Below are 19,731 nucleotides of genomic sequence, written 5' to 3'. Positions count from 1 at the left end.
GACTAATATTTATTTCAAAGTACAGAATGTGTCACAGCAGTAGGGCATCCTATTATTAATGCAGTAAACTCTTGCTGTAATACTCTTTGGTCTGAGGCTGCTGTGCTTCAGTTCCCATTTATATAAAACTAACAATAAAACATGCCTTTTTTTCAGCTGCATCTCGCTGTAACATGTGAAGTGACTGGTTCCCAGAAACAGCCATACGGGCAAGTTGTTCTGTATTAAACCATCGGAATATAACTTTGAGCTGGCCATTAGTTTGATAAAGCCCCTGATGAAAGTATCACACTTTGAGGCTGTTTTCACTTTAAAAAAAAAATCAAGTCAAGGCATGGTTCTACAAAGTAATTTGTGTAATCAGAATTTCTTAGTGTAGAGAAACTCACTAATCCTTACCTGCTCTTGCTACTCCACACAATTGATGCTGTGTACGGGACAGAGCTGGGCCTTGCTCTGTTTTAAATATTCTGTTAACATTGGACTTCTATATAAATTTGCATAATAGTTTGTATGACTCTGCCAACCAGTATTCCCCTTCTTTGCCATCTTTTGCTTCTGATCCTGCTTTCACTGGAGTGATTTGCAAAGAACCCTTTGACCTCAGTGGGGATGGAATCAGGTCCTATGAGAAGGGTAGGAGGGAATTTGGGCGGGAGAAGAAATACAAGTGACACATTTCCTTCGCTTTCCCTTTTTTTCCCCCCTGCCCTCCCGAAGTGGCACCTGCTGAAAGGGGTATTGCAATAACTTGAAAACCAAGGGCATCCACACTCAGTGTTTACAAAAGACTTTTCTTTCTTAAAAGCCATTCAGAAATATCAGTTTATGAGAAGTAAAAATGAGCACCAGCTATTTGGTAACCTTTACGTCTTGATGTCCAAATAACTGAAACAAATAAGTTCATGAGTTCTTAAGGCAAAAAAATAAATAAAAATCTCCCCCTTAAGTTTCACATTTTAAATGGTCTTTATTCAGGGAGATGATGTTCCTTCCTTCCCTAAAATTTGCTTAATTAGGCCAGAATATCAGTCACACATGTGTTCTGTTGTCTTCTTTTTGTTTTTTCAACTAAAAAGAAAAGTGAACTTCCCACCCTTTCTGCCTTTTCCAAACCTCTAGTTTGTAGTCGTACTGATCATCAATATTGCAAGCCCTGACATGCTGCAGTACTGTCACTGTATATACTGTGAAGGCAGTAAAAATGAGCACTAATCAATCTTTCCAGGAGAAGCAATGAGCATTAGAAGGCCACTATCCTGTGACTAAACACACCCCTTTTATGGAGTGTTGGTGCTAATAAAGGACAGCTTATTACTGAGGCAGAGACCAAAGCTTGGGTGAGGTCAACCATGACTGGCAGTCATCAGTCATTCTTAATGATACTTTTTCCCGTGCTTTCTAAGGGATTCTGAGCAGAGTGCAAATCATTCGGGGTCATCTGTAGTTCATGTACCCACAGATGGCAAAGGTTTTGAAAGACTTTAGTTTAAACTTGTGTTTTAAAAAAAATATGTTTCAAGTAGGCAAAAAAACGAAAACAAAACAGATTTTGCTCATTTGGAATGTTGTATTTTCTTTTCGCCTAATAGATATTTTACACACTAGAGTGCTTGTGCATTATAAAGAACTACATAAATTTATTTTTATGACGTCTGTCTTCTTTAATTATTACCTTTGATGTCTATTGGTGACTAAAAAGAGCTTAACAGGATTTCTCTCCCTTCTTAAATTTCGCAAAGTGAAACCCAGCCAGTCCCTGACAGATGTCTGTTCCTCACCTTCAGGATTATTTTATAAATCCCTTTCTGATGAGCGGAAGTGTCAAATCAAGGACAGGTCATAAAGTAAAAGTATAAACCTTTTAAAGGGAGACCTTGGTAATATATAAACATTCTGCACACTATCTGAAATTTTTTATGGACTTAAAAAAATTATATTTCAGCAAAAGGAAGGCAAAAGTTTAAAACACCAGCCTCTGTGTCTGTGTCTGTGCGTGTTTTAAAATGCACAATTTTTCTTTATTCCTCATTCTCTTTCCTATAGCCAACTTTCACACGTTGAGAAAATAACTGTGCTGCTTATAGGGGTTGTCACTAAAGTTTGAGTTTCATATGCCCTGCTCATTTCATTTACTTTGAAATTTATGGTGGTGTTTTTTAAATTCCCTAATTAAACCACCTTTGTAGCACCTTTGAATTGGAGGCTAGGGATAGCTTCTGTGATTTAGAGAATTGCTGTCCTTTCTTAACTGGTTGAGTTTATCTGAGATTTTACTTGTAGAGGCTGAAGTCAGTTGAAATCAACATCTTCAGGGTTCTTCCGTCAATTCCATGTCACCACATATAGAAATGTGTTGCTTTGCACATAAAATTCTGAAGTTGGACTGGTGTGCATGTATGCATATGTATGTTATTTAAGCTCTGGCTACAGTATATAGTGTCATAGTGCTTGGACAGGATTAGCTACATCCTTTCTGCCTTCACCTTTGTGTTTGCTGAAACAAACTGGCTATGTACCCTACACTTGAAGCAGGGAAACTCGGCTTCCTTTAATTAACATTAAGTATTTGTCTCTTACAGTTTGTTGGTACAGCTCCTAGCACCATAGTATCCCAATCCTCATTATGACCTCTGTGTGTTATTGTATTACAAATAATATAATAATAATAATACAGCACGAAAGAAGAGATGAAGGGGAGTTCCCTTCTTACAATTTTAACTCTGCATCATACACATGCACGGAGAGATCTTTCCTGCCACAGTCTGTATTGGTTGATATTGTGACCTGTTATGTTCTTTAGTTAGGCATGTGCATCTTTTTAATATCATAGTTGTAAGCAACAATCACCCGTATCTTACCACAGTTGTCCCCTGTGTTTGAATTGTCTAGAGGTGGAGCTGGTAAAATGGATTTCCGGGGTTACATATGTTTGGCATATGTAAATTCTGATTGAGAAACAAATGACTAAATAATACTACTGCCTGTGATAAGAAGTGGTCCTTGTGAAGCACCAGTTCAGGAAAGCATTAAAGCACGTGCTTACATGCTTTCCTGAACTGGAGCCTAAGTGCCTGATGCTGCTCTTCTTGAAATCAGTGGCAAAACTCCAGCTGACTTTAACAGGAAACTGATCCTATGGCTCGATCCTTCAAGTGACTGCATGTGGTCACAGGGTTGCACCCGTGCATTCGTCTGCATCATCAGCGTATTTTACCTCTATGCAGAGGGTCCACACAAGGCTGTATGCACCACTTAAGCCCCGCTTCAGCTTAGTGTTTAAATGGTATTGTGAGGACCTTTGCACAGAGGGGTGGGGGGAAGAGGGTGAAATTCACACCTGTGTGAAATTCCCCTTTGTGCAGATGGTCAGCTTAAGGCCCAGTAAACATGCGGAGTGAGATTTAGGCACTATATAGACTTTATGCTGGCCCTCTGCACCGAGGGATGAAAGTCACCCTGCGGGTGAATTGCATTGGAAGAGAGGCCATTATATTGTCCTGCATACAGAGCACAGACAAATAGCAGCATCTACTCTAGGACTGTATCCTTTCCAGGTGACATGGAAGCTCAGCCTTTCAGATATGTTTAATGCAGCCTGTTTAATATGGCATCCCTGCCCCCTATCCATCGTTGGTATTTCAGTGGTTTTTATTTTTTAAGCTGAAATCTTTTATTTTGTCTTTAGAGCCTGGTTGAATAGGAATCGTTTAGTTTATGCAGCTTTGTGCTTTTTCTGTACAGCTTGTATCTGCATGAATGTGTTGCAGCCCGATGCGAGTTCATTCGATTAAATAAAATGCTTAAATTGTAATCCGTGCAAAATGATCATATTTGAAACACTTGATGTCTCGGTAAGAATCCATTTAATAGTGATCAGATTTAAATGATTTAACACAGTAGTGGTGGTAGGAGGTGGGGGAGGAAAATACCATTTCAAGACATTCCTGTGTATGTATATAAAACAGATTAAACCAAATTCAGATATGTCTCTGTCTGTCTCTCTCTCTTTTTTTAAAGCAGTCAAAAGATATACTGTATCCCCAGTGAAAGGGTGCTTTCAATCCAGTTATCCACTTTACCCAGTCTCAGTTTCCAGAACCTTCCACACACCCCCATTGGTTAAACCACTAAGCCTTTGATTCCTTCCTGATTACACTATGCAAGACATCTATCAAACACTGTCTTATCTGTTTGTAAGGCAGCTCAGGCCTCAGATTTAAGTCATGGGTTTTGGCTACAAGTTGGAGTGTGATTAATAATTGACTAATGTAGCTTTTATTTATCACAGGCTAGCACATTTCACCATTACCAAGTTAATTTATGTTAAGTGTAAGCTGTCGTTCAATCTGTTTTTCAACTTTTTTTTTAAATCCTAAGTCTATCTTTCACTTTTTGAGAAACAAAATCCTTATATAGGGCACAGTCTTACTTGGTGCCAAAAAGTTGATTTCCTTTTCAGTGGAGTCATACATCACCAGCCCTCCCAGCTGCAGTGTCAGCCTCTGACAGAATGACATGTGTCATTTATCAAAGGGGCCAGGCCGGGCCTTGGGAAACGTACACGACAAAGCCTGAGAGAGTTCATTTCGCAGTCCCCTCCTACCCTCTGTGAGCCTCTTGCCAGGAAAGCCTGTGATGTTTCTGTCTTCACAGCATTACTGTAAGTCCTTCAACCTTCACAGAATTAACCCTCACCACCGCACCAACCAACCATCACCACTACCACAGAATCTCCCTCGAAGAGTTCTGAAACCCAAATGCAGAGCCCATTATGGTGCACAGAAATAACACAGATAGGGCTGCAAAGTTATGTTCCCTGATCTGTTTCTCTCCCGACTGCTGTAAAGTACTTATTATTTCCCCCTATATATTGTATGGTATAAGAATTTAAAAGTCCTAGGTTTTCCTACAGTAGGACAAGGTCAAAGACATAAAGAATAAGGTAATAAAGTATTTCAGTCGTGAAAAAAGGGTAGCCACTGTACTGTGCACAGGTAGAGATTTGTGGTATGTGTGTGAGAGAGGGTGAGATGTCTTCCGTGTTCCACCTGTTTTACGTTTCCTTGTACTGAAATTAAAGTGCTATATAAAAGAAAATCTCCACTACATTTTAGTGTTTGAGTCACACTACACCTGCATAAAGGGAGTGACCTCGTTAGGACTCAATACTCTCTCTGTGGAAAATATTTGAAAAAGGGGGGAAAAAAGAGAAAAAGCTGATTGCACTTACGGAGGGGAAAAAAAAAAAACCCAGCTTCCCCCTACCCCTCCAGGTGTCACTTGCCCTGAATTGTTTAATTTCTGCAATCCCCAGTCCTATAGCCAGATGATGAAAAAAGAGGTAAAGCAGAAAAAAATGTTTTGTCAAACAGAGAGGAACATGTTGTCAAAGTATAAAAATATTTTTGCTGACAAATTTTTTTTTTTTTAGTGGCTGAATTTTACATGTTGAGCATGTACAAAGATTGTGAGAAAGTTATTGTCCCCCCCCATCCCTCTTCTTACTTTTCATAGTTCCTACCACACTGAAGTTATTTACAGCATCAGATATTATTTAAAGAGATAGCTAAGGAGACTGTAGCCTCAGCCAGGAACTTTCCAGAAAGGAATCCTATAAATTAGCCATTGTTCAGGAGTGGCTGTTTTCTAGTCAGGGCTGGTCCTTTCATTTGTCTACATAAGGCTAATTTATTTTTGCAGCCAGATGTGGGCTGACAGCCATCACTCAGAGCTTCCTTCCCCCACTGTTAGGAGGTCGGGAAAACAGTCACGTTTCCCATTTTACAGAATCCCCATCAACATTATTGAAGATGGATGTATCTTTAAAGCAAAGATTGATTGTGGATATCGGAGTTATGGTATCATTTATCATGGTGAATATTATTTAGACTTGGATTGTACAAGGCTGTAACTTGAGACACAGCCAGGGGAGGGACAATCTGGAAACGAGGATCCATGAACTTTAATGGATGGATGCTTTTTCAAAGCTCCACTCACTACAGCATGATTTACTTTTCTTACAGAAAGGAAACAAGCATTTCAGATTTAAAGGGCCAGCATGCTTTCTTGTCCTCGTTAGCGGGTCTTTCACTGAGGCATCAGAGATGTAAATAGAAAGATTGTGTATGACTGTTATATGTATATAAGTAATCCTAGCTTAAACATATCATGTATATGGTACATTAAAGAAAGTGCAGTCAAGACTCTTGCAGGTCTGTGTTGCCTTTGCTCTCAATCATGTCACTGTTTGACATGACTCAGCCATGCTGCCACTTAAGAGTACTTTTATAGGGTGCCATGATCTGAAATTCTGGAAGCTTCAGATAAATACCATGATAACTAGCATGCCGCATTGTTACATTGGTTTATGCTTGGAAAGACAAGTGGAGTCTAAACTATGTATACACTCCCTTCATGAGGTGTCCTACAGATATGGCCAGCCTGGTTGGTTACCTGGTGGAGTATCTGAGAAATATGGCAATCCCAACAGCCTGATTGGGATTGTTCACTATGTATAATGTAAAATTCCTGCATATTGACATATGTCCAGTTTACGGTTTGTAGCCTGATTGTGCAGAGGGACTTTCCTACAGGAGGTCAGCTAGGTTTAAGAACTTCAGGATGAACACTTGACCAGTTGCTATTTTGGTTTGTTGCTTTCATGTGATGTTTGGAAATATAGATCTGGATTTTGCAGGTAAAAATGTAGCTGTACTTTCAGGGTATATGTTCCAGAAAGCCACCCTCAATCCTCTGAAAAGAGAATGTATGAAGAAGTGGTTTGGCTGAGATACTTTTACTTACATAGCGTCAGCAATGGTTTGTTGAATTCATTACAGTATATTTCATATGTTAGAACATGACCTTTTTCATGTTTGATTTTTATTTTTCATTAAAACTAATTAGCTTTTAATTCTTCTGAGAATGTTCAGGTGAATTTAGTGAATGGTAAAGCTTAGGCAAGTTGGTGACATACAACACTGATTAGTTCCAGATATAGCACAGACAGGTGTTGTGCAAGCCTCTCCCACACATTTCTGCCAATACATCTCAATCTCAGCCTGCAGCATTCCTCTTATTCCAGTGTATGCTTCTTATGAGAAATTGCCCATTATATCTTTGACCATTAGTGACATGGACTAACATTTACTAGGAATAAGGTGGATCTCACCAAATTCATTTTCACTTGGGAACTCATCGCTAGACTAACATTTGAGCCTTCATTTCCAGAAGGGAAGTACTAGTGCCGTAACTCAATGCACCACCTATCTCCCTGTTTTCTTCTTTAAACCAAATCAGGGATCGCTTTACTGTCATAAACCAAAGTCAGTCAGAGAGCTTTCGTATGAACAGTCATGCTCATGAGTTTTAAAAAACCAACAACAATGGAAACAATTATGAACATCTGTTTTTGAATGCACATGTATTCTGTACATAACAATCAGAGAAATCCCATTATGTGGAACAATAAGGGGAATTTCCCTTTCTCTCTGAGCATTCTCTTGAAAGAATATGGTTTGCCGTGTAGATATTTTTAATCACTAGTATTTTTCTGTTAATCAGATAAATGTAAGGACTTCTGTCAGCCTGTGGTCCAGATTCTGATTTCAGGAACACTAGTGTAAACCCTGAGTAACTCCACTGACTTCTGGATTTAGATCAGCGTAATTGAGATAAGAATCAGGCCCTATAGAGGTCTACTATATTTACTTACACATTAAAAGTATTTTTCTCCTCATTGAGAAACATATGAAATGTCTTCAAACAGGAAGCAGTTTATCAAATTCATATTAATCACAGCATCAATAGTGTTGACCGAGGTCAAGTCATTACACTAAATATATTGTAACCATTATTAATACACATAGCCCAGTGCCATAGTTATGATATAAGACTGCTGTTTCCTGATTAAAAGCTGTTTGGTGATGCAGAGATTCCGTACAGATTCTCTTTGCCTTATGGTGACTGACAGTAGCTTCTGGTATGCTGCTTTCTTCTGACAGTGGAGTATATTAATATGAACACACCTTACAGAGGGGCCTCCAAGAAGTGCAGAAAGCACAAAACAAAAGTGTCTAATTTCAGCAGCCACAACTGTGCATCCATAAGGTAGCCAAATTTATCATGGCATATTACAGAGTGCAGCAAATGTCATGAAAACCATTGTTTTTTATTTTTTTCCCTGAGAGTCTGAATGAGGTGATTTATGGTAGTTATCCATCTTAAGGGTCATCCATCAAATTTTAGTTGCTAGGCAATCAAACCAGCAGCTGTTTGCTTTGAATCAAGCTGAAAAGTTGTCACTCATCACATGCAGGTATGACCTTACTGGTTAAAAACATTATCATGCATGCAAAATTGAAGAGAGACTGTCATGCTCCCTTCCCCCCTAATTTGGTGCATTGTTTGCTTTGAGTGTCACATTTAACACAAGTCTAGATCTTTTAAGGCAATATTTAAAAAGGTCCCAGTGTACAACATGCTAACTAGTATCCTTCAGAAATATTCATATGCTCATATTAAAGTTTAGTTTTTACTAGCGGCAGGATGTTGTTTCCTCAGTATTACAGAATTTTAAGGAATAGTTTTTTTTTTTTTTTAAATAACGTTGGGCATGTTTAGACCAGGAATGGATCTTGACTGTAAGGGGAGTAGTTGTTTAGGACCTTTCTTGCACCAACAGAAATGAGGCCCATAATTCCCAGTAGAACAATGATGGAAATTGTAGTGTAGAAAACACTCATGCACTTTACTCAGAGCAGGGTTAGATGACACAGTAGTTAAAATCTTCTGAAACCTGTATATGCTATCCTTCCACCATTGCTGCCACCACTGTAGAGCAGTACTACTGGTGATTTGCAGGCCTTATCTTTGCTAATATAGGCATGGCCTAGGTATGGCGTGGGGACATGAACCAGCTTCCATTCCCTCTCTTTGGACTTTTACTGAAATCACTTGCAACTAGTTGTCCCTCAACTGTCAGCAGGGCCTCATAGACCATCCTTTCTTATGAAATATGGTGGGAACTGGTGCAAAGGTTTCTGGAGAGCATTTGAAGAGGGCTGATAGGAGGCTGTATGAGCAATATTGCGTGTCTGGTCTATGTACAAGAAAGCAATATGAAAGTAGTCAGAAATACTCTATTTGTTTCAGCTAATCAGAAGTAGTATCTGTCTGCTATATTGTAATCTTGTACACTGCAGGCTGTTGATGGAGAAGTATAATATAGGCTGTCAGAGATATATTCCATATAAAAACTCAAGGAGAAGGTGTAGAATCTTTTAACCACTTATATGCTGCCTAATGTAACTGGAACACAGGTCAGAAATCTGCCTCCTGATCCTGGGCTGCCCTGTGTACCAGATACATCCACAGTGAAAGCCTGACATTTTAACAAAATGCTTCAAAGAGTTTTGTCAAATTCTGCTGCTGCCATTGCAGTGCTGTTCTGCAGTAGAAAAGTGTTAATCACCCTAGTTAAGTCTCTAGACTCTTAAACTTAGTCTTCACTAAGAATAAAGGGATGTTCTTACCATGTGTTAGCTAGCACACGGTAACTAACATAAGGCAAAATCGTACTGAAGACAAGGTAGTTGTAATTTTACCTTAACTATGACGTGTGAAAACTACAACTGCCTTGTCTTCACTACGATTTTACCACATCTTAAGAAAACACTCTTACACTGCTCAACACTTTGGGAAGATACAATCAGACCTGACTTCTCTTGCCAGGCTTCTCCCATCAACAGCTTTGTTAATTTTTTCTGGTTCTGTTTTTATTGTAAGTTTAGTTGTGTACATGTTTAAATGTTGCTAAAGCTAATGGTAAACAACCTGGTGCTCTCAAAGCCTCTCTATTACCTATGTAGGAACTTATAGGGCTCCTGTTCCAATAGCATTTGAGCACCTTTCAAGTGTTAATGTAAAAAGATATGCACAAAGTACACCTTGTGATGAATGTATCGAGGGTATGAAAACAGTCATCACACATCCCCACCATCATGTTTGCACTTATCATGGAGCTTACACTAGGTGGCTTGTTAACAGTTGCTAATGAGTTTGGTGTAGCGTGTGGGAGGTTCTCAGGTTGAGAACTACACTTGCAGCTTTACTCTTTCGCTTGAGTTGCTTCAATGATTTGTGTATGCTTCTAAATTTATATCAGTATCATTTATTTTGTTCTTTTTTTAGATGTAAATGCAGAAAGGAATATGAATCCAAATATCTAGGTATCTAATCACCCCTCCCTGCACTGTAGTATTTGAGTGCCTTCCTACTAAAATATACTGGCAATAGTGTGGTCCCTAGTGGACTCTGGCTCTCCTCTCCTTCCAAGGTATAAGAACTCAGCTTGGGATAGGGTTTTCTACTCTTTCTTATTTTAAAATAATAATTACTACAGATGTGGAGGGGATGATATGTTCATGTAGGCTGTAGAGGCAATATAAGATGAAAATGGATCACTTGGGACAGGTTCCACTACCTTTGCTCATTGCAGATAGTATCCTGATTGCAATGGAATCATGGAGTAAGGTACTACTCAGTGTGAGGAAAGGTGGCAGAATCCGGTTCCTTTAGAGGTTCTAAGCTAAAGTACCTAGCCCTTTAGCCTTTAGTATATCTCAGTACATAAAGGACTTGACCAAACCAGCACAGGGTTGAACTGAGCAAGGTATTTTGAGAGTTACTGCACAGTGTGAGTTTGCATAGTGGATCAACCTAATTTTACGGTGATGACACATGGTGATTTGATAGTTACTGCATAGTAACAGTAACAATGACATACATACCGTATGTGGATAACTCCATTGGATGCAATGGTAATTACATGGCAATTCAGTGAATGTTAACACTTTGTCGCCTGATTACTGTGCACTTAACTTGTGTCAGGGAAGTAATTAGCACAGGTGTTTTTGTTATTATGATAGTTTAGTGGACCTTGGTGCTCCTGTTTGCAGTTGTGTGGCCTGTAGATTTTCAGGGCAGTGATGTGTTCTGTAAAACGTGTAGGATTTTCCAGTCGATTTGCAGAAGTTTATCTGTTTTTCTGAGGCTTTTGGTGCTGTGTGCTTCCTTTGTCGATGCATTCCTAAGGCAAAAGCATAAATAGATATCACAAGTTTGTCTTACAACTGAAGAGACTCCCACATTGTTAACCAACTGCATTGTCCAGACTCTGGAGAACAAAGTCACATGACCAAATGATGAGAATGAGGTTGACAATAGTGGTGGGACTGGTTTTATAATCATAATGCATTCATCCCAAAATGCACTTAGGCATCTTTTTTTTTTTTTTAATTCTCTGTGTAGCTTGGTAAGTTAAGGATATCGAATCAGGTGAACATCTTACTCTTGTAATTGCCATTTGTCAGTGGCTGGGTTTCTAAAAAAAAATTTTTCTTGCATACTTTGGATTTTTATATTTACGTTATTATTTTTGTTGTTGTTTGCATTTGTATAACAAATACTTTGGTGCCTAGAGGCACAAACCAAGATCACAGCCCTCATGTGCAAAGTGCTGCACAAACACAAAAGATTACAATCTATGTAGAGATGTCAGATACCTGGTAGGAGTGGAAGGAGAGGCACAAGAGAGGAGAAGTTACCCATCAGGTCAGGAATATAGCCCAGGTCCTGACTCCCAGTCCAGTACTCTATCCACTCACTAGACCATACTGAGCACCTGGCACTGGCCACTGTCGGCAGACAGGATACTGGGCTAGATGGATCTTTGGTTTGACCCAGTATGGCCGTTCTTATGTTATTATATTCATGCTCTCACTCTCAGCTAATTTACATTACCACTTATGACCCATGATACACTGCTTTGTTCTTTCCCTCTCTGTAATGATCATGCATTTGTACATGCAGCATACAACATTTGAGCCAGAATTTAGTTTATAACTAGTAACATGTTTGAGAAGTGCTTCGTCACTGTGAACATGCAAGTTGCTCTATCAAGGATTGTGTAGACAAGGTAAGAATTTTTGTTGGGTGATAAGTTAAAAGTGACATCTTTCCTATTTTGTATTAAGGATAGTGGGAAACTCTTATCATCAGTCTTTTTTCTTCTCCTCTGCTGCATAATTTAGTGGAATCTTCTTTTAGGAGGTTCCCAACTTCCACCAGGTTGTGGTGGCAGTACCATTCCCTTCCCCAGATTAGCTGTTCAGTTTACAGTCGGAGAGTCCTGCTGCCAGTCCCATACTTCTGACGTGACTGGTACTCTGATCAAACACATCTTGTCAGGTGTGCCTCTTGCTCTGCACACCTGTCCCACAAGAAAACACTGCTTGGATATAAAATATTTAGCATATACAAATGCAGCATGGAAAGGCAGACCCTGTAATCTCTGATATCTCAGAGAGAATTTATAATCTCTTATTTACACACTCTCCCATAGAGGATCCCCAGGTCTGAGGATAGGAATGTGATCATTTTACACCCACCCCTTTGTGTATGGATGGTGGTGGTAGCCTTGCAGTTTTGAGGAAACTCCAGCAAAAATATATTTTGCCTGCCCTTCCCGGTCAGCACACTATTACCCTTCCATTACTTCTTTGTTGCATGTATGTAGATTATGTGTTCCTCACCAAAGGTCTGTCAGTTTCCTGAGCTGTCAAATCCAAGGTAGATTTGCTTAGATATGGGAAAATATTAGAAAGGTGCTGAACCTCAGCCCCTGCTATCTCTGTGAAATGAACCCAATTCTTTTGAACTCCTTTACTACTGAGCTTCAGTGCAGCTTCTGCACAATAGAGAATCATAGAATCATAGAATATCAGGGTTGGAAGGGACCTCAGGAGGTCATCTAGTCCAGCAGTAGAACTTTGAAATGACACTTTTCCACCAAAAACTTGCTCATTGATGGTGATGTGAAATGGGGCAGCATCAGAGGTGTATTTTGTCCCACGTTCCCAATGTGTTAGGGAACAATGAATTGGTTCATGTGCTTATTGGTTCAGAGAAGAAATTAAGGCCCAGACAAATGACCTTTCCCCCACCAGTTGTCATCTTCATTCTATAGTAAGAGTCAATTAAGGGTAGAGAGTCATCTATACCTGAGACCTCCTTTCCAAAGAAAATTGTTCCAAAGAGCTCTCATCTTTTTCTCCTATGAACAAGATGTCCAGGTTTTCTTTAGATCAGACCCCCACATCTCCTTTCCTTTATCATTAATTACCAACCCTGCTACTCCAGTGACTTGCTGCCTTGAGGGCTCCATGTTTGCTTGACCTCTTTTGGTCATTCTGGGACGCTTGTGAATAGTGCAAGCAAATTGGAAGGTGTGAGTGTAGTGTAAAGGCACAGGGCAGTGGTAAGGGTCTGCAGCAGCTGACAATCAAAGGTCAATAAAGTATTGAGAGAAGGGCAGCTGTATGGTGGGAAATGCATGAGGTAACAGTCATACCATCAAAAATGTCAACATAAGACATAAAGGTTAAGATCAAATAAAGTTTTTTCTTGCATTTTTTCTGTTTTTTCCTTATTTTACAAGTTACCTCTGTCAGAGCAGTCCCTACTCAGACTTAGTACTTTCTTTTCTAAAAAAAGATGGTGCTGTTATTTTCTGGGGATTGGTCTCTTGTGCACTGCTTGAAATAGTGTGGAAAAGGGGTTCACCAAATGCATGTGTTCAGGTTGCAGTTAAATCAGTTTTGCTGGTAAAAGTGTCACCTTATTTAAATGTAGAGAGCTTATGTCTATGGTATGCTCTGGTGAGATACCCCTGCTTCGTGCCTCAGCCGCTCTTCTCACTTTCACTGGTGTAACTGCAGCGTCCTTGGTAGAGTTAGCCTGATATACACTGGGGTGAGATGAGAATTAAGATCCCTATTTATTACTATTTCATCCTTTTAACTTCTTTCTTAATATATTTTCTCCTTGCTGTCTCTCTGATTCCCTGCATTACTATTCTTTCATCTATTTCCGATTCTTTTTCTGTGCTTTTAGGACATATTTTAGGACATAACGAAAGAAAATGGGAGTAAAAGCATACAGTGTGAAATGGTAGTAAAACATCTTCTCAGTTCAGTGCATTGTGAAGCACAAGGCCAAAAGCTAAATAATTCTAGCCCTTGAGAAAGGTATGTATACAACCACATGAACGTTGGGGTGTTTTATAGCATTTTGAATTCTGTTTCCCCCCCCCCCGAAACTTGGCTTGAGTGGAAAGGGGGGGAAAAAAGCCCTCCTCCCACCACCCCTCTTAAAAGAGGATCAGCTGTCCAAGTCTAATTCCTTTCTCAAAGGTACGTCTTCACTGCCCGCCGGATCGGCGGGTAGCGATCGATTTCTCAGAGATCGATTTATCATGTGTAGTGTGACACGATAAATCGATCCCCGATCGCTCTCCTGTCGACTGCTGAACTCCAGCTCGGTGAGAGGCGGAAGCAAAGTCGACGGGGGAGCCGCGGCCATCAATCCCGCGCCGCGAGGACACAAAGTAAGTAATTCTAAGTCGATCTAAGATACGTCTACTTCAGCTACGCTATTCTCGTAGCTGAAGTTGCGTATCTTAGATCGATTCCCTCCCCCCCAGTGTAGACCAGTGTAATCAATGGAGTTACAGCAGTATCAGTGTAAAACTGGTTTAAGCACAAGCAAAATTGGATTTACAGGATATTTGAACTCCTAGTAATGGATGAAATACTTAATTAAAAAAATATAATTGCAGTAACCTTGAAAATATTTCCCCCTCACTTTCCGTGGATGTGTGGATTGGAGGATGGCAATGGAGTTTGTGGGTCTGAACTATTCATATGCACAGCCTGGAACCTCCTTGAACAAATGCTTTGTGCTCGTTTTCTGCATGCCTCTGTCACTCATGACTGTATGATTTGAGGAGGTCTGTCATGCTGGAGAGTTAAGCTTCACTTCCACCACTAAGGTTTCTCCCAAGAGTCCATAAGTTCCCTTACTTTGAGCCCAATCCTGCAAGGAGCATTCTCAATCCCCACTGACTTCAGTATCTTGTTGGAAACTTCAATGTTAGTGGCTAGAGCACATGCTTGGGAGTCAGTAGGGCTGTTTCTATTCCTAGCTCTGCCATTGACCCACAGCGGGTAAGTCACTTCACCTCTCTGGGTGTCGGTTTTGCATTTGTAAAATAAGGATAACGATACTTGCCTTCCTGTGTAAAGTGCCTTGAGATCCTCTCATGAAAGAACACTACACGAGTCCGCAGTAATTCCTAATCCCAAAGACTGACATGTGTGCCAGTCCTGGTACTTTTGGATATTGTGCCTAATGATAAATAGTCTCTTTAGTAACTAGTGTCTGAGCCCTAGTGCTCTGCCCGCCTCCGACTGTATGATTAGCACTCTGAGCTGCTGTGGAACTTGTGCTGCTTCACTGTGCTTTAGGGTACTTTGTGATTGGGAGTCTGGTAACTGGTGTGGGGCATGCTCCAATTAAATAAGTGATGGTGACACTGGTTGTTAGAGCTGAGATGTTACTTTGGTAAACTGTCATAGTTGCCTAAAAAGATTGGGACCACTGACCTAACTGTCACCTCGTGGAGAATGAGCCCAGTCTTACATTTATGAAATATCCCTGTTTTACAACACTGACTAGAAGAAAGAATTCTGTTAAAAGTTAATGGAGGAATTCCAATGGAACCCTATTAGATTTCCCCCCCATTAAATGACTGCTACAGACTTTTTAATGGATGTTTTAACTAGGCATTGTTATCAAAGGGACTATTGCACAAATTAAAACCAGGCCCATAATCGGTGAAGAGAAGCTGGATTTACTCTTCTGCCTTTGGGGCAGAGGAGCGTGTTGACGGGGGGTGTGGGGATTGAGGAGGGATTGAGAGAGATCCAACGTTTGCATTTTCAGAAACATAGCCCATAAAAATGGACCAGCAAAAACCTTTCACAGAAAAATTAGGGATAAGATAATATGCTGTCTAATTTTTTCTGCTAAGAAAGATCTGAAACAAGAAAGGAATCATTTAAAAACCTTTACGAGTTTTAAATCTGGATAGCCTGTTTCAGATTCCTTTTTGTGCCAACACAGGATCTGATCCTATGAGTTGCTGAATTCTCTAAACTCCCATCAAACCCAGTGAGAGTTTATGGAGCTCTACAACTTGCAGAATCTGGACCATTGCAATCCCAGCTATTGCAGTTCTGATGTTAAGCTGCCTTATGTGTTTTACTACATGAAATGTTTGCATTTGCATTTGTGCAATGCAAAAAAATGGGTTTTTAAAATTTCTTTTCAGACCAAAATGTTGTTTTGGTGCTGTGGTATTTAACAGTTTTCTTTTAAACATCATCAGGGAAACACTCCGCTGTCTCTGAAGCTAATGGTGTGAAATTCTGGTCTCTGACATTCTTTACTTTACTTGCAGAATGCAAGCCTCTCTGTAGTGCCCCCTCAATAACCTCATCTCTAACCTGGATAGATTACCCAGTAGGGGTCATTTGGTTTCCATTCTTGTGTAGCCATGGCTGCCTCATTTAAAGGGATACTTCCACTTAGCTCTTTAAGACCCGTATATTGTACAATGAAAGTTGCATGTTCTATTATCAAATGTCCTCCTTGTCATAGTAACATCCAATTTACCAACTGAAAATATGGTTAAAATAATACAATCAGAGGAATTTCTGTTCTGATATTGGGTCCCACATGTAAACAAAGCTCTGTGTGTGAGGTGAGTGGGGTTGGCACTTGGAGTAGGTATGGAGAGCTTTATGTGTGGGTCATAGGATCATAAGGGTTCTTTCACATTAATCAAAATTAGATAAATTAGTTTTTGAAGTCAAACACTATAATAAAACCAAGAGGACATTTGCTTTCCCTAGAGCAGTTTTCCCTCCCTGTCCCCTGGAAGGATACAAAGCTTCCATTTTATTTGCATCACCACTTTATATGAGGACAGCTTAGCACACCTTGAAGTGTTCTTTCTGACCTTCCTAAATCTAGGACATTATTCTGATACATTGCTTGATCCTGCTTACTGTACCACATGATTCCAGTTTCTTGGAAAATCAGCTGATGTGCACTACAGACAGACTATCAGAGGGCAGGTTCAAACCGAGTACCTGACACCTTGAAGACAATGGAGGCCTAAACTACTTGACAGCACATTTCTAGTGAACATTGTCAGTTGTACTCAAATGTCCTGAAGTGGTTTTAATTTTGTGATGTGGATTATTGACCACTGGAATAAGAATGTCAAAGCCCTTATCTCTCAGTGCTAGTAAAAGCTTCAGACTGGGTATAAACTGTAGTTTTTTGGAGAGGGGAAAGGCAAGATCTTTCTTCTCTAAGGCACTGAACTGGTTTAATTGAAAGAACAATTTGATTTGCTGCAGGAGCTGCTGCTATAGTAAAATAGCTTGGAATGCTAGCACATTTTTACTTCTCTCACCCAGACCAAGGATTTAATACTAGCAGGTGAACTTTTGAAGGCTGCTATCAAGTATAGAGAGACAATAACTGTCTTGGAGGTGGAACTTTGTCAATATTTTTTGCCTTGGGCCAAAAAACATTCACAATAATGGAGTGCTAAAGTCCTGCTCAAAAATGTTTCAGCTAGAGAAAGGGGAATTTATTCTAAGTTTGAGACTGTGGTATTGTGGTATAATGTGTGGTTTCTTAATTATCCTTATGGTGTAGCATCAACCATCAAGACATTTGGGGAACACCTCAAGGCATGGTCCTTGCTCTGTTAGAACAGCAGGACCCCCTTTCGTGCACACAGTGCTGAATACATTACTGTTTTTAATATGATATTGCCAAGTATTTTAGGCCCCAGATTTGACTTGCTGTACCGTGAAACCTGGCAGAGGATATCCTTCATATTTTAAATGTCTGTCTTGGGAGAAAATCCATAATTATGTAACTGAAAAATTAAATATATATTTATGAAGACTCCCCTGCCTGTCTCTAATGAAGAGTATGGATGATAGTAAAATCTTGGGATTGCCTGAACAATAGATGAGCATGTTATAATACCATAAAGAGAGAGCCAAGGAAGCCCTCATAAACTTATTTTACTAATATATATTAATTTTATATTACTGAGCACAGAAATACAGAGAAATATTCCTTGTTTGAAAGTAGGGGGTGTATTATTTGAACCTATAACGTGGTAAGATTTTTTGGCCCCGAGGACCGTGTTATATTGGGGTAGAGGTGTACATGACTTTTGTATGACACATAAGGAAGGTTCTCCTTTTATTGATTCAAACAGAACATAAGAACAGCCATACTGGATCAGAACAATGGTACACCTAGCCCAGTATCTTGTCTTCCGATAGTGTCTGGTACCAGGTGCTTCAGAGAGAATGAACAGAACAGGGCAATTTATCGAGTGAGCCATCTCTTGTCATCCAGTCCCAGCGTCTGGCATTCAGAGGCTTAGGGACACCCAGAGCATGGGGTTGCATCCCTGACCATCTTGGCTAATAGCTATTGATGGACATATCCTCCATGAACTTAACTAATTGTTTTTATAATTTAGTTATACTTTTGGCCTTCACAGCATCCCTTATGTGAAGAAGTACTTCCTTATGTTTGTTAAAAACCTGCTGCCTATTAATTTAATTGGGAGACCCCAAGTACATGTGTTATCTGAAGAGGTAAATAACAATTTCTTATTCACTATCTCCACACCATTCATGAATTTATAGACCTCTACCATATCCCCCCACTAGTCATCTCTTTTCCAAGATGAACAGACCTAGTGTTTTTAATCTCTCTTCGTACGGAAGCTGTTCCATACCCCTAATCATTTTTGTTATCCCTCTTTGTACTTTTTCCAATTCTAATAGATCTTTTTTGAGATGGGGCGACAAGAACTGCATGCAGTATTCAACGTGTGGGCGTATTGTGGATTTATATAGTGGCATCATGATATTTTCTTTTTTGACTGCTGCTGCACATTGAGCAGATGTTTCTGGAGAACTATCCATGATGACTCCAAGATCTCTTTCTTGAGTAGTAATAGCTAATTTAAATCCCATCATTTTGTATGTATAGTTGGGATTATGTTTTCCAATGTGCATTACTTTGCATTTATCAACATTGAATTTCATCTGCCATTTTCTTGCCCAGTCACCCAGTTTTGGGAACCCCTTTGTAACTCTTTGCAGTCAGTTTTGGACTTAACTATCTTGAGTAATTTAGTATCGTCTACAAACTTTTTCCACTGTTTTCCACTTTTGCCACTTTTTCCAGATTATTTATGCCCTGGTCTCAGTACAGATCTTTCGGGCACTCCACTATTAACCTCTTTCCACTGTGAAAACTGACAATTTATTCCTACCCTTTGTTTCCTACTTTTTAATCAGTTTCTGATCCATGAGGGGATCTTCCCTCTTATCCCTGACTGCTTACTTTGCTTAAGAGCCTTTGGTGAGCAACCTTGTCAAAGGCTTTCTGAAAGTCCAAGTACACTATATGCATTGGATCACCCATGTCCACATGTTTGTTGACCCCCTAAAAAGAATTTTAATAAATTGGTGAGTAGCAGTAACTAACCAGTAATTTCCCCAGTTCTTTGCAGACGGTTTTGATACTGGCACACAAAGAAAAAAGTAAACAAAAAGGGGCATGCTAATTACAGTTGCATTCTATTATCATCCAGGAAAAAATAAACTAGTGTTGCCAAATAAAATGATTATTAGTATTGCACTTAGAGTCAAGAAGTGGGTTTTACTAGATACCCAAGGTTTTCCAGTTGTTAGAGGTGAGGTACCTGACCTTTTGTCT

The 19,731-nt window shown here is 39.7% G+C and overlaps 1 protein-coding gene and 1 long non-coding RNA gene across 3 annotated transcripts in view; both read left to right on the top strand.

Moving 5' to 3' along the window:
- Positions 1-18,339, top strand: part of LOC135981663 (uncharacterized) — a 28,449-nt gene extending 10,110 nt beyond the window's left edge. Inside the window, exons 1-2 of the long non-coding RNA XR_010598803.1 lie at positions 1-8,153; positions 8,203-18,339. The exon at positions 1-8,153 is cut by the window's left edge and continues 10,110 nt beyond it. This is a non-coding gene — a long non-coding RNA (uncharacterized LOC135981663). The remainder of the gene's footprint in view (positions 8,154-8,202) is intronic.
- The window catches only part of TSHZ1 (teashirt zinc finger homeobox 1), a 56,337-nt gene that overhangs the window by 12,151 nt on the left and 24,455 nt on the right, over positions 1-19,731 (top strand). The gene's annotated exons all lie outside the window — the stretch shown is intronic.

Source organism: Chrysemys picta, chromosome 2 (genome assembly GCF_011386835.1).
Source record: "Chrysemys picta bellii isolate R12L10 chromosome 2, ASM1138683v2, whole genome shotgun sequence".
Lineage (NCBI taxonomy): Eukaryota > Metazoa > Chordata > Testudines > Emydidae > Chrysemys > Chrysemys picta.
The sequence above is the reverse complement of the archived record's forward strand: the minus strand, read 5'-3'. Positions and strand labels throughout refer to the sequence as shown.